At 44.4% G+C, this 15,505-nt stretch overlaps 1 protein-coding gene across 2 annotated transcripts in view; it reads right to left on the reverse strand.

Moving 5' to 3' along the window:
- LOC137658703 (mitochondrial glutathione transporter SLC25A40-like) overlaps window positions 1-15,505 on the reverse strand; it is a 74,320-nt gene that overhangs the window by 17,895 nt on the left and 40,920 nt on the right. The gene's annotated exons all lie outside the window — the stretch shown is intronic.

The following is a 15,505-nucleotide window of genomic DNA, read 5'->3' on the forward strand; positions in this document are numbered from 1 at the left end:
CAAAGAAATCCTGTACCTGTTGATGTAGGTTACATATTGCAAATATGTATGGCAAGATAAACTGAAAAATTTTTACTTAATTTGTATTTTTCCTAACAATACAAACCTGCAGCTATTTATAGGGACATTACCTTCGGCGAAGCTGGAAGATGAGCCATAACACTTTTAGCGAGGGCTAGCCACCCACTCACTAGTTAGCGGGGGAGGGGGGTGTAGTCTGCTACCCCCTCACTCACACACCTGGGCTGAGTAACTACTTTTGCTTGCAGGTAGGACTTGCTGGCAGGCCAATCAGTATAAATAGCTACAGGTTTGTATCGTTAGGAAAAATACAAATTACTTACATCTATGTAATTTATTCTGACAATAATAAAAACCACTTTCTATTTATAGGGATGACTTATCCCTCAGAAGGGTGGAAGTCTGAACCAACTGGCCTCTTGACACTGACCAGGGGATTTCTCCAAATGTACTCTGCACATACAGTGAACCCTCGTTTATCGCGGTAGATAGGTTCCAGACGCGGCCGCGATAGGTGAAATTCCGCGAAGTAGTGACATCATATTTACCTATTTATTTAACATGTATATTCGGACTTTTAAAACCTTCCCTTGTACGTAGTACTGTTAACAAACCACCCTTTAATGTACAGAACACTTAATGCATGTACTACAGCACCCTAAACTAAACCAGGCACAAATATTAAAGGCGATTTTATATCATGCGTTTCCTAAACACCTAAAAAGCACGATAAAAAATGGCAACCAATGTTTTGTTTACGTTCATCTCTGATCATAATGAAGAAACAAACTCATTTAGTGTACACATATATGTATAGGTTAGTTTTTGCATCGATTATATTGATTATACATTATGTTGATTTTTTTATTACCAATGTTTTAGTTTACGTATTTTTCTTAAGACTTCCAAATGAAATGTTTTTCTTTATGACGCCGCCTGAAACGACGGCGTCATAAAGTACTGTACGCTCAGTAAACAACCACGCTCAGAACAAACAAGGCATTTAACGCGCATGATGATAGTGATAAATAATGATACAGTACAGTATTTACAGTAAAAGCATTTAGAAAATATGTTACCTTACAAATATAATTTACCGTATCTATATAAAATCATACAGTACTGTACAGCACATACAGTATTGTACGTAGCAAAGCAGGAAAACAATTTACGAGAGAGAGAGAGAGAGAGAGAGAGAGAGAGAGAGAGAGAGAGAGAGAGAGAGAGAGAGAGAGAGAGAGAGAGAGAGAGAGAGATTGTTTTACGTACGTACAGTAAATGTAAATTTTAAACATAAAAAATCAATTTACGAGAGAGAGAGAGAGAGAGAGAGAGAGAGAGAGAGAGAGAGAGAGAGAGAGAGAGAGAGAGAGAGAGATTGTTTTACGTACGTAAATGTAAATTTTAAACAAAAAAAATATGATAGGTTACAACATGTAGACTTTTAAAACCTTCCCTTTAACTTAATGCATACAGTACGTACAGTACTAAACTATAAAACAGGCACAAATACAGTTTTAGAATGTAAGAATATTAAAGTAAAAAATAAAGATTGTTACTGTATTCACCACGAAAGAAGTTGAAGAAAAACTTGAATGATGATGGCGATGAATTTGCTGCACAGTAGAAATGATGATGATGAAGCTGATGATGTGTTCTACTGTGCAGCCAGGTAGTATTTTACGTCTCTTCAGACGGAGGTGTCTTTTCCTGGGACACCTCTTCAACTTCTTCCTGGGAAACTTCTTCAATTTCTTCCGAAGGCGTACTAGCAGGAGGAACTGGCTCTTTTTTGCGAGGCTGGAAGAACATTGTGATCGGAAGTTGTTGCCGCTGCTTCTTTTTTCGATCCAAGAGCATTTTGTAGGGAGTCATTATGTCATCAACCTTGTTGCAGAATTGCATCGAGCGAACCATATCCTCGTCCCACTCTTGCAACATTTCTTTCAACTCCTTCGCATGGTTGCAGGCCTTGGCAAGCCGTTCTAATGTTAAGCCCGTTTCTTCGACATTTTCTTGGGTCTCTTCCTGGGTTTCACTCTCTTCTTCGCTTGCCGATTTCGTCAGGTCTTCGAGGTCTGCGTCAGTTAGGGGCCGAGAATGGAAGTCCAACAACTCGTCGACGTCTTCAGTCGTCATGTCGCCAAACCCGTCACCTCCAATTATGGCAGCCAACTGCACAGATTTGCGTACTGCAGAGTGTTGGATTTCAGCAGGTGTAAATCCCTCGTCGTCGTAAACAATCTGGGGCCACAACTTCTTCCAGCTCGCATTCACAGATGCAGGTTTCATCTCTTGAAGTGCCTTCTGAATATTCTGCAGGCACGTGGCTATGGTGTACTGCCGCCAGTACGCCTTCAAGTTAAAATCTTCATCCTCATCATCTTGGGCAGCATCCACACACACAACGAGGTGCGCCAAGGTGTTCTTCGTGTAGAGGGCCTTGAACGCCCTGATAACTCCCTGGTCCATCGGTTGAATTAATGACGTGGTGTTGGGTGGCAGGAACTCAACCTGAATGCCCTCATGCGACAGGTCAGTTGCGTGTCCACCAGCGTTATCCATAAGGAGAAGGATCTTGAATGGCAAGCCCTTCTCTAAGAGATATTTGCTGACTTGCGGGATAAAACACTGATGGAACCAGTTGGAGGTCAGCATCTTCGTAATCCATGCTTTTTGATTATGCATCCAGTACACGGGAAGGAGATTCTTATTTTTATTTTTCAAAGCGCGAGGATTTTTCGACTCATAAACAAGCCCCGGCTTTAGCAAAAATCCAGCAGCATTGCCACACATCACGAGGGTAACGCGATCCTTGAATGCTTTAAAGCCAGAGGCTTTGGCTTCCTCTTTGAACAGGAAAGTTCGCGACGGCATTCTCTTCCAAAACAAGCCGGTCTCATCCATATTAAAGACTTGTTCCGGCTTGTATCCACCTTCGGCGATAATATTCTTGAACGTCTGGTTCGCGTAAGTTTCAGCAGCGGCAGTGTCAGCCGAACCAGCCTCCCCATGCAGGGAAACGCTTTTCAGGGCGAAGCGTTTCTGAAACTTCACGAACCATCCTTTGCTGGCGGAAAAACGTTTCTGAGGCTGGGAATCAGTGGATGTCCCTGGTTGAGGATCATCTGCATCATCATCATCTTCAGCATGGTTGCCGTCGTCGTCTTTAGGTTCCTTTGCAGCAAAATTCTCATATAAGCTCAAAGCCTTTGTTTGGATGGTGTTCGTATCCAAGGCTATGTTCTTCTTCCGGCAGTCGGCAATCCACACAGCTAAAGCACCTTCCATGCGTACGATCGTTTTATTACGCGTTGTAACGACTCGCTTCGCTGATCTGCTAAAGGTGATTGCAGCCGTCTTTCTAATGTTCGCCTCGTCCTTCTTGATATAGCGAACAGTAGATTCGTTGATGCCAAAATGGCGCCCAGCGGACGCCTTCTACCATCTTTTAACATATCGAGAACCGTAACCTTCTCAGCTATCGTCATCATCCTTCGGTGGTGTTTAGGCTCACTACCAGCCTTAAGAGAAGCAGAACGCTTGGGAGCCATTGTACAGTAGGATTTGACAAAAAGTTCAACTTAAAAAGGTCGCACACAGCACAAATTCACAAACTTAAGAACGTCTACTCAGCGATACGCGGGAACAGAGAGTGGACGATCCGGGCCCGCGAGAACCTAGATGCTGCGGGTTGGAGATGATGGCAAAACACCAATCACAGGCTAGATAACAAAACTTGAGTTCTGATTCGTCATCTATCAGCGCTTGAACCAATCACAACCCGTCTTACAGTATATGATGCGTAGGTTACCAACTCATACAAGATGCCCCGCGCATACCGAACGTACGTATTAATAATAATAATAATAAATAATGATAATAATACAGTACAGTACTGTAATAATAATAATAATAATGATAATAATGATAACAATCATAATTTTATTAACAACAACAACAATAATAATAACAATATTTAATAGCTTTACGTATGCTACAGTGTTTTATTCTTTTGTAGGATGTGTGTGTGTGTCTCTCTCTCTCTCTCTCTCTCTCTCGTACGCTTATTCGAAATGTGATTTTTGCAACAAAGAATATTATTGGATGCAGTACTGTACTACGTACGTATACATACAAAAGATTCATGGAAAAGAAGCACATCCATTACATTTGTAGTACTGTGCGTATAGTAGTAGCCATCAGCAGCCTTACACCATTCTAATATTGTATGACTGCATCTGATTTGCGTTTCATGTTCGATTTAATTTTACTACGTACTGTATACAGTACTGAATTATCGTATGATAATACAGTACAGTACAGTAATACAGTAATAATAATAATAATAATGATAATAATAATAACAATAATAATTTTATTAACAACAACAACAATAATAATAATAATAACAATAATAATAATACAGCTTTACGTACGCTATTTTACGCTTTTGTTGTACTGTAGGATGTGTGTGTGTGTGTCTCTCTCTCTCTCTATCTCTCTCTCTCTCGTACGCTTATTCGAAATGTGATTTTTGCAACAAAGAATATTATTGGATGCAGTACTACATACGTAAACATACAAAAGATTCATGGAAAAGAAGCACATCCATTACATTTGTAGTACTGTACAGTAGTACTGTAGCCATCAGCAGCCTTACACCATTCTAATATGGTATGACTGCATCTGATTTGCGTTTCATGTTCGATTTAATTTTACTACGTACTGTACTGTATACTGTACAGTACTGTACAGTATTATCGTATGATCACATTCTCTTTTCGTGTTTTATTTCTTTCTGTGCTGAATTATATATCATATGTAATGCAATGAACAATCAGTAAGAGCAGATATTACTAATTACAGTATTAATGGAATTACAGGTAACAAAATATCGTATTTGGTTGTCTTCAGATTTCGCGGTATTTTCGAATTTTCCGGAAAATCCGCGATATGTATATATATATGGGTTATGGAAAAAACCCGCGAAGTGGTGAATCCGCGATTGTCGAACCGCGAAGTAGCGAGGGTTCACTGTAACTCATAGGAACCCTTGTAGATTGCTAAACACCATGCTACGCACAGCCAACGGCCTGCACAAGCTAGGTGCTCGTGATACTAGCAATGTGACTGGTCTAGGTAAGGAATCTTACGAGTTTACCATAGACATTACCCAATCCACCCTCGCTAGGGGTATGGGGATCCAACAAGTATTATTTCTATACTGGGTTTCACAAGGAAAATGGTTTTCCTGCAGACATGTGACACCATCTTCGCAGAGGACTCTGGGTACTGATTCCGCAAGAGAGGGGAAGATGAAAGAAAGAAAGAGCCAATCATTCTTACGTATTCATTCCAGACTAATCCCGGGTAACCTTTGCCCTCAACCATCTGTTACTTGTCCATCAAGGAGCCTGAGGTATTTAAACCACTTGTGCAGCAACCACAGGACTAACGGAAAAAATCTCCATGTTCCTGTGAGTTACGTCTTGCAGGTAGTGGGCAGTGAAGGTCGTTTGATGCTTCCACACGTCCACTTGCAATACCTGCGTCACAGAGTAGTTTCTTTTAAAATCTAAGGACGTTGCAATACGCCTAACGTCATGAGCTCTGGGTCATCGTGTTGGAGGAGGATCGGGATTCAGTGCCAGGTCAATGACCCTGTAAATCCAAGTAGAGATGGTGTGCTTCGTGACCCTCCTCTTGACTTTCCCCATGCTGATGAAGAGTGCTAACACTCTGAGGCGAGCTGCTAATGTTCTTTTGAGGTAACATCTCAAATTCCTTACTGGTATAGTAACAGTTGATCTGGATGATAGGTTACAGCACGAAGACTCCCAATCTGGAAGGGCACAAATTTAGGATCCACTACTACCGGAATTTGAGTCTTAGCTATAAACTTAGAGACAAAGTTGAGAATTACCTTCACCCATCCCCTTGAATGGGCAATGTCATAGGAGAAACCATGTAGTTTACTAAGTCTTTTGGCCAAAGCCAAGGCGAGTAAGAACACCGTCTGCGCAGTTGGGTGGCGATCTGTTGCCTGGCATAATGGTTCGTAGGAGCCCCCTTCAGAGACTGAAGGATGCAAACGACATTCCAGGGAGGTATAACTTCCGACTGGAGACAGATAAGCTCATGGCTTCGTATGAGGAAAGAAAGTTCCAAGTAAGAAATACCTATTACTCTCAGCTTAAAGGCAAGGCTCAAGGCTGAGTGGTAGCCTTTCACTGCTAAAACTGAAAGGAGCATTTCCTCATGAAGGTGCACAAGAAACTCCGCTATTGTTGGAATAGTGGCATCGAGGGGAGAGATATCTCTTCCATGACACCAACCACAAAAGACAGCCCACTTAGCCTAGTAGACTGAAGCCAAATATTGTCATTGTCCAGTCATCCTTTTCACATCTTGTTGCGGAAATCCTCTCTCAGTGAAGAGGTGGTGGATAGTCTCCAGGCACTAAGACTTTGTGAAGGATGTTTGCATGTGGCTGTTTGAGTAGATCGTGTCATGGAGGGAGTTCCTTCGGAAACTCTATCAAGCGCTGCAGAAGGTCCAGGAACCACTCTACGTGATGCCATAGCGGAGCTATGGGAGTCATAGAGAGGTTGTCAAATACTCTAGTCTTATTGAATACTCTTCTTTCTTCTTATCAGAAAGAACGGGAGAAAGGCGTAGATGTTGATGTTGTCCCACCGTTGTTGGAATGCATCTTGCCAGAGAGCCTGGGGATCCGGGACTGGGCAGCAGTAAAGTGGGAGCCTGAAGTTCAGGAACGTCGGAAACAGGTCCATCATCAGGGAACCCCACAAAGTCAAGACTTTGTTGGCTACTAAATTATTCAAAAACCACTTGGAGCCCACAATCTAAGTTGCTCTATTCAGATTGTCCGCGAGCGCATTCCTCTTGCCCAGAATGATATAGGCTGATGGGGACCCCAAGTTGTTTTATTTCTATCTCAGTATCTCTACTGCTAGATGGCATAGGGGCTGCAAAAAGTACTGCCTTGTTTGTTTATGTAAGCCACTACTGTACTATGGTGTTGTCACTCATCAACATCCCACAGTGACCTGCCAGAAACTGCTGGAACTATTGGAGGGGTAGGAAAGCTGCCCTTATCTCTTATGAGATTTATGTGCTGGTACCCTTTCGAACTTGAACTAGAGGTCGGAGGCCGTGTGCTGCAACACGTGGGGCCCCATTCTTCTTTTGATGCATCTAAACAGAGTATCAACTCCGAGGAGAATGAGAAGGCCGACACCACTGCAGACATTCTCGTCTGCCACCCACCACATGAGGTCCATCTGCTACTCTAGCTCTATAGGGACTAGGATGTCTGGGCAGTCATTGGTCTGATTCCACCTGCACTTCAGCTGCCACTGGAAAGATTGACTCCTGAGGCGACCTATGGGCACTGGACAGGCCAGTGATGATAGGTGACCTATGAGACACAACCACTGCTGGGCTGGTAGCTCTAACTCATCTGAGGAAGGGTCTTACTACCTTCCTCAGCCTCTGTATCCTGCCGTATGATGGAAAGACTTTGTGTTGGTTGGTGACGATGATCATAACTAGGTATACCAGTCTTTGAGAGGGAAGCAGGGATGACTTCTCGAGGTTTACCATGATCACCAGATCTTGGCAAAACGCTAGCATTCTGTTTCGGTGTTGAAGAAAGGGTGCCACCGAGTCTGCTAGGATCAGCCATTTGTCCAAGTATCTTAGGAGATGGATGCCGATCCTGTGAGCCCAGGGTGACATCAGGGCGAACACCCTCATGAAGACCTGAGGTACCGTGGGAAGACCGATGTACAGCTCCTTGAAATGATATTGTTTGTGTCAAGTATGATCCTTAGATACTTCCTTGAAGATGGATGGACTGGGATCTGGAAGTAAACGTCCTTGAAATCCAATGCGCACATGAAATCCAGTGGTCTTACCTCTTGTCTCACCGTGTCTGCCGTCTCCATGCTGAACGAAGTTTGTCTGACAAACTTGTTCAGAGCTGAGAGATCGATGACTGGTCTCCAACCTCCAGACGCCTTTTTCACGAGCCTGGGGACCCTTCGAGGACCTCCTGGAGCAAGCTCTTCTCCAACATGGTCTGGACTTCCCAGCTACTTCACGTAAGAGCTTGAAGGGACTGGATCCCGAGTCAGTAGAGGGAGAGATCGAATGAACGGGACACAATACCCTGAATGATTCCTGGAGACTGTCCAGGGTTCGACCCCGAGCTGCAGCAATCTCTGCCAGCAGTGTTGCAGGCATCCCACCACTGGTGGACAAATGGGAGGATTGCCTGTCCTAGCAGGTGCGGCCTCGGCCGCTCCCTCGCCACAGCTTCACTAACTTGAGAGAAAGGAACTCAATGGTTCTGATTTCCGATAATAGAAAGGTTTCCATCGACTTCCTCATGGTCTCCTTAGACCAGTCCTTGGTGTAATAAGGTATCAAACACATCCCAACCAGAGATCTAGCCACGAAGTAGCCTGCATGGCATACTTCGCAACTTTCTCCTGGTTAAGGATCTCTGATGCAGAGAGAGAGAGACGGAGTGTCTCTCTTGGGAGACTCCTCTAGTCAGAGCCTTTATAGAGTGGATCCCTCTTGGACTTCTTGTGCCGTTACCCAAACCTCCCCCACTGGGAGGCAGACCACTCCTGGTATTCAGGGAAGGTGTTGTCCTGATCACAGCGCCACCCTCGGCAGGATGGACACAACGAATGCGGGTCCGTCTCAACGGAGGACGTGGAAATCCTGCAGGGGAGGCCCTCAGGTCCTGGACAGGTCCAAATGAGGACGGTCAAGGAGAAACACAATCAAACTGAAAAAGGAAAAGCTTAAAAATCAATAAAGTAAAAAAATGGAAAGTCAAAATGGAGGAGAAGAGCATCAACGTCTGTTCTCCACAGAGCCAAAGCTAAAGTGGTTACTCAGCCCAGATGTGTGAGTGAGCATGGTGACAGACTACTCCCATCCCCCTACGCTAACTAGTGGGTGGGGGGTAAACCCTTGCTAAAAGTCTTATGGTTCGTCTTCCAGCTTCGCCGAAAGTAATATCCTTATACAGTAAATAGCGAATGGTTTGTATCAGTATCGGAACAAATACACAATATCAATTATCGCTATATTTCAGAAACGTTGGCAAAAATGCCTATTCTGTGACAGATGGCTGGGTGGCACTTGTCGTAAACCAACTACCCTGTTTAGGGTTGTGGTCGCCTATTAGAAATGTCCCTACCTAGCAAACTGCTGGACAGGGGTTCGAGACATGCTTAAGCTCAAAGTTTCTTGGGATTGCTGAATCCCTTAATAAAGATCTAGCTACAATAAGAGTATGGTGCAAATTAAGGGGTATGAAGTTGAATCTAACAAAACTCAAAGTGTGATAGTAAGTAGGATAAGGACAGTGGATCCTCAAGATCAAAATCTCAGCATTGATAATGTTTCTTTAACTTTTCGGTGTGATTCGTGACAGCAAATTTACTTTTGAGAAACACATTAGGTCTGTGTCTTCTTCAATTGCACAAAAAATTGACTTATTGAGAAAGTCTTTCAATATTTATGGTGATCAATCTATTCTGAAGTGTTTTAATTCTTTCATTCTACCTTGTTTCGAGTATTGTTTTCCTGTTTGGTCTTCAGCTACTGATTCTCATCTTAATTTGTTGGACAGGAACTTAAGGTCCATTGAATTTCTTATTCCTGATCTAGATATTAATCTTTGGCACAGTCATTCAATTAGTTCATCATGCATGTTGCATAAGATTTTTTATAATTCTGACCATCCTTTACATTAAGATTATCCCGGACAATTTCATCCTATTCGTAAAATGTTATTTTGATTATAAAATAAATTTTTGAATATACTTACCCGGTGATTATAATAGCTGCAACTCTGTTGCTCGACAGAAAACTCTAAGGAAAAATTCGCCAGCGATCGCTACACAGGTAGGGGGTGTACCCAACAGCGCCATCTGTCGTCCAGATACCCAGTACTCATTGTAAACAAAGAACTCAATTTTCTCCTCGGTCCACTGCGTCTCTATAGGGGAGGAAGGGAGGGTCCTTTAATTTATAATCACCGGGTAAGTATATTCAAAAAATTATTTTATAATCAAAATAACATTTTTCAATATTTAACTTAGCCGGTGATTATAATAGCTGATTCACACCCAGGGGGGTGGGTAGAGACCAGCAAAATATGTTTACATCATTATGAGCTAAGAATTTTTATTTCATTTTAGAAGTTATCAAAATAACAAAAACAAAATAAATAGGTACCTGGTAAGGAAGTCGACTTGAACAATTACTCTGCCTTTTTAAGTACGTCTTCCTTACGGAGCCTCGCGATCCTCTTAGGATGCTGAGCGACCCCTAGGATCTGAAGTATCAAGGGTTGCAACCCATACAACAGGACCTCATCAAAACCCTTAATCTAGGCGCTCTCAAGAAATGACTTTGACCACCCGCCAAATCAACCAAGATGCGAAAGGCTTCTTAGCCTTCCGGACAACCCAAAAACAACATTTCAAGAGAAAGATTAAAAGGTTATGGAATTAGGGAATTGTAGTGGTTGAGCCCTCACCCACTACAGTACTGCACTCGCTGCTACGAATGGTCCCAGAGTGTAGCAGTCCTCGTAAAGAGACTGGACATCCTTAAGATAAAAAGACGCGAACACTGACTTGCTTCTCCAATAGGTTGCGTCCATTATACTTCGCAGAGATCTATTTTGTTTAAAGGCCACGGAAGTAACGACAGCTCTAACTTCGTGTGTCCTTACCTTCAGCAAAGCTTGGTCTTCCTCACTCAGATGGGAATGAGCTTCTCGTATTAACAGTCTGATAAAATAGGATAAAGCATTCTTTGACATAGGCAAAGATGGTTTCTTAACTGAACACCATAAAGCTTCAGACGGGCCTCGTAAAGGTTTAGTTCGTTTTAAATAGAACTTAGGAGCTCTTACAGGGCATAAGACTCTTTCTAGTTCATTTCCAACCATATTCGATAAGCTTGGAATATCGAACGATTTTGGCCAAGGTCGAGAAGGCAGCTCGTTTTTGGCTAGAAAACCAAGTTGTAGAGAACATGTAGCCGTTTCAGATGAGAATCCGATGTTCTTGCTGAAGGCATGAATCTCACTGACTCTTTTAGCTGTGGCTAAGCATACCAGGAAAAGAGTCTTTAAGGTGAGATCTTTCAGGGAGGCTGATTATAGCGGCTCGAACCTGTCTGACATAAGGAATCTTAGTACCACGTCTAAATTCCAACCAGGTGTAACCAAACAACGCTCCTTCGTGGTCTCAAAAGACTTAAGGAGGTCCTGTAGATCTTTATTGTTGGAAAGATCTAAGCCTCTGTGACGGAAGACTGATGCCAACATGCTTCTGTAACCCTTGATAGTGGGAGCTGAAAGAGATCGTTCTTTCCTCAGATATAAGAGGAAGTCAGCTATTTGAGTTACAGAGGTACTGGTCGAGGATACGGATACTGACTTGCACCAGTTTCGGAAGATTTCCCACTTCGATTGGTAGACTCTAAGGGTGGATGTTCTCCTTGCTCTAGCAATCGCTCTGGCTGCCTCCTTCGAAAAGCCTCTAGCTCTCTCGAGTCTTTCGATAGTCTGAAGGCAGTCAGACGAAGAGCGTGGAGGCCTTGGTGTACCTTCTTTACGTGTGGCTGACGTAGAAGGTCCACCCTTAGGGGAAGTGTTCTGGGAACGTCTACTAGCCATCGAAGTACCTCGGTGAACCATTCTCTCGCGGACCAGAGGGGAGCAACTAGCGTCAACCTTGTCCCTTCGTGAGAGGCGAACTTCTGCAGTACCTTGTTGACAATCTTGAACGGAGGGAATGCATATAGATCTAGATGTGACCAATCTAGGAGAAAGGCATCTATATGAACTGCTGCTGGGTCCGGGATTGGTGAGCAAAATATTGGGAGCCTCTTGGTCATCGAGGTTGCGAAGAGATCTATGGTTGGCTGGCCCCAGGTGGCCCAAAGTCTCTTGCATACATCCTTGTGGAGGGTCCATTCTGTTGGAATTATTTGTCCCTTCCGACTGAGACAATCTGCCATGACATTCAAGTTGCCTTGGATGAACCTCGTTACTCGTGATATGTTTAGACCTTTTGACCAGGTGAGGAGGTCCCTTGCGATCTCGTACAACGTCAGAGAGTAGGTCCCTCCTTGCTTGGAGATGTACGTCAAAGCCGTGGTGTTGTCCTAGTTCACCTCCACCACTTTGCCTTGAAGGAGAGACCTGAAGCTTTTCAAGGCCAGATGTACTGCCAGTAGCTCCTTGCAGTTGATATGCATTGTCCTTTGACTCGAGTTCCATATTCCCGAGCATTCCCGACCGTCTAATGTCGCACCATAGCCTACGTCCGATGCGTCCGAGAAGAGAACGTGGTTGGGAGTCTGAACAGCCAGGGGAAGACCCTCTCTTAGGTTGATATTGTCCTTTCACCAAGTCAGACAAGACTTTATCTTTTCGGAAACCGGGATCGAGACCGCTTCTAGCGTCTTGTCCTTTTTCCAGTGAAAAGCTAGATGGTATTGAAGAGGACGGAGGTGTAGTCTTCCTAGTGACACAAATTGTTCCACGGATGACAGCGTCCCTACCAGACTCATCCACAGCCTGACTGAGCAGCGTTCCTTCTTCAGCATCTTCTGGATGGATAGCAGGGCTTGATCTATTCTGGGGGCTGATCGTCTTGTTGTTCAGCAACGTCCTCATCAGAGGGTTCCTCATCCGAAAACTGATGAGGAAACGGCAACGGAGTGGGCAATGTCTGGCTCGCTGAGTCCGGTCGCACTGGTGGATGCGTGACGGAGCCGGACGCAATATCATGGAACTGCCGCACAGTCTGTGAACTGTCAACAACCATGGGTGCGCGAGGAAGCACAGCGTCAACCCGAGACTGTCTAGACCGTCTGGGTTGTGCAGTCAACACCCTACCAGGTTGCTGAGGTTGACGCACTGCGTCAAAACAAGTCACCTCTGCTGGTTGTTGAACGTCCTGAACGTCAACAACCACCTCCGAGCGTCGCTTAACGTCAACGTGCGGCTGGCAACCCACACTGGGTCGCATCGGTGGAGGAACCACCTCAACTGGCAGACGCGAGTAGGTTACCTCAGCGTCAACAGGGCGCATAACCGACCGGTTGGAAGGTTGTTGGCCAGAAGGTTCGGTAGCAACCTTCTCCGCATTAAAGTCCTCTATCAAGGACGCAAGCTTGGACTGCATGTCTTGCAGCAAAGCCCATTTAGGGTCTACGGGAGCAGGTGTGGCAACAGACGGGGTTAGCGACTGAGGCGGTACCGTTTACCATCCCTGAAAGCCTTGTTATGCGTGACATAATTGTACAGCAAAACTTCAAAGGCTCGAAAACAGCTGTGAAGTTGACCTGTAAACAAGTTGGAGCGTCTCCTGGCTAGGCGCCAGGGAGAGTCTACGAGAATTGAGAAGTCTATCTGGGCAGAGGCATGAACTCCCAAGCCGAGAACTTCTCTCGTGTCATATCAGACTCTCGCTCTATAAACCAGTTTAAAAGAAGGGAAAGCAAAGGCTGTATCCCCCAAACTCCTCCTGGTGAAAAACCAGTCGCCTAGCCAACGTAACGCTCTCTAGGAGAGCGAGAGAGCACTAGCTTAAAAACAACGGCTTCGAAGTAGCTAGGCCTAGTGTAAGCTCTGACGTTTAGGCGAACGAGGAGCAGCAGTTACAAAAAGATCCGGACAAAGATCCTTAAAAAAAAAATCCTCATGATTTAATTAAAGTCCATAGGAGGCTAAGCAGCTTTAGGCTCCTCTCCATCTGACAGAGTCCTCAAGGGAATATCAGTAGGAGGAAGAACAGCAACTTCCTCATCTACAGGAACCTTGTCCGATAAAAGCTGAGTCTCAAGCAAGGGAGAGACCTACCGTGGTGGCAATGCTTTACAAGCAGAGTCCACACTCACTGGTGCATTAGTAGCGGACCAGAACGCAACGTCATGTAACTGCTTGACAGTCTGTGACCTGTCAACAACTGAACTGTCAACCACAACAGGTGCGTGAGGACGCACAGCGTCCACTCGAGACTGCTTTGACTGCCTAGACTGAGCAGTCAAAACAACTCTAGAATGCGGAGGTTGACGCCCAGCGTCAAAACAAGTCAACTCCGATTGTTAGTGAACGTCTAGAACGTCAACAGGAGCATCAGCAAGTGGCCTAACGTCCAAATGCGGCTGAAAAACCACACGAGACCGCATCGAGTGTGGTTCTAAACAACCTGACTGACGTGACTAAGCTACGCCAACGTCAACAGTAAGCACAAAGGAACGTTAGGTTAGCTGAAAGCCAGGATATCGATGAGATAAACGGCTAGACTCAACGGACTAATCGGTAGAATAGTCTTCCATAAGGGAGGCAAGCATATACTGCATGTCTTGCCATACAACCCATTAAGGATCAACGGAAATGGTTGTGGTAAGAGACGAGGGTAACGTCTGTGACCGCAACACTTTGCCTACAAAAAAAGACTCTCGGAGTCTGTGTTACGCTTTTGTTAGGCGGCGAGCAGTTATCCGATGACTGCATAGGGTCAGAGCTGTCCTAATGGTTGTAACCAGGACGCTGGACCTGTCCTGAAAGAACTGACTTTCGCTTAAGGGCTTCAAAACCTTGTGACAGGTTTCTTATGCGAAAAGCCTTCGGATGACGAGGAGAAACAACGTCTCTCTCGTCTTATGGTACGGGAGATCTTGGTAAGATACACCCGATACCATAGAGGGAAAAACGTCTGTTCGTTGGTCAAGGCCTCTCGAACCCATAAGTCGTTTGACATTACTTCTCCCCTGGGCTTGGGAGCATGTAAGAGGTCCCGGACTAGGTGAACGACAGGCACGAACAGACGAACCCTCGGACGCAACACTGTAACACTTTGCGCCTCGGACGCAACACTGTAACACATTGCGCATATCACTTTATCACTTCGATTTTCTGTTTTGCACTTATTTCTACCTGAAACACGCAATTCTACCCTTCATTAAAAGGTAGTAATTGCGAAATCAGTCGTATAATGCAAGCTCATTAATACCAGCAAAAAACAGAAAACATATTTTAAGATAAAAAAAATCAGTGGCTGGGAAAGAGACTAAACACTAGTTCATATAAACTACGTTTTCAATCTCTCACCGCACATAGCCTGGGGACGAGAATAAAAACCTAAAAACGTTTTATCCTTCCTCCCCGTACAGCGACTAGGGACGCGAGTAACACGAGAACAACGTTACCCGCTTGAACGGAACGTTTTCTCTCCTCTATCTCCCTCCGTCTCTATCTCTCTCTCTCTTTCTCTCTTGATTTCGCACCTAAGAGAAGAGCCCAATTATATTTCGTCAAAAAAACATGTTATTTGACTAAAGGAAAAAACTGAAAGGTTTTTCAAATAAAAAGTTCCTTTAAATTAGAATTTAAAACATTTAAGCTAAG

This window comes from Palaemon carinicauda, chromosome 19 (assembly GCF_036898095.1).
Source record: "Palaemon carinicauda isolate YSFRI2023 chromosome 19, ASM3689809v2, whole genome shotgun sequence".
NCBI classification, from domain to species: domain Eukaryota; kingdom Metazoa; phylum Arthropoda; class Malacostraca; order Decapoda; family Palaemonidae; genus Palaemon; species Palaemon carinicauda.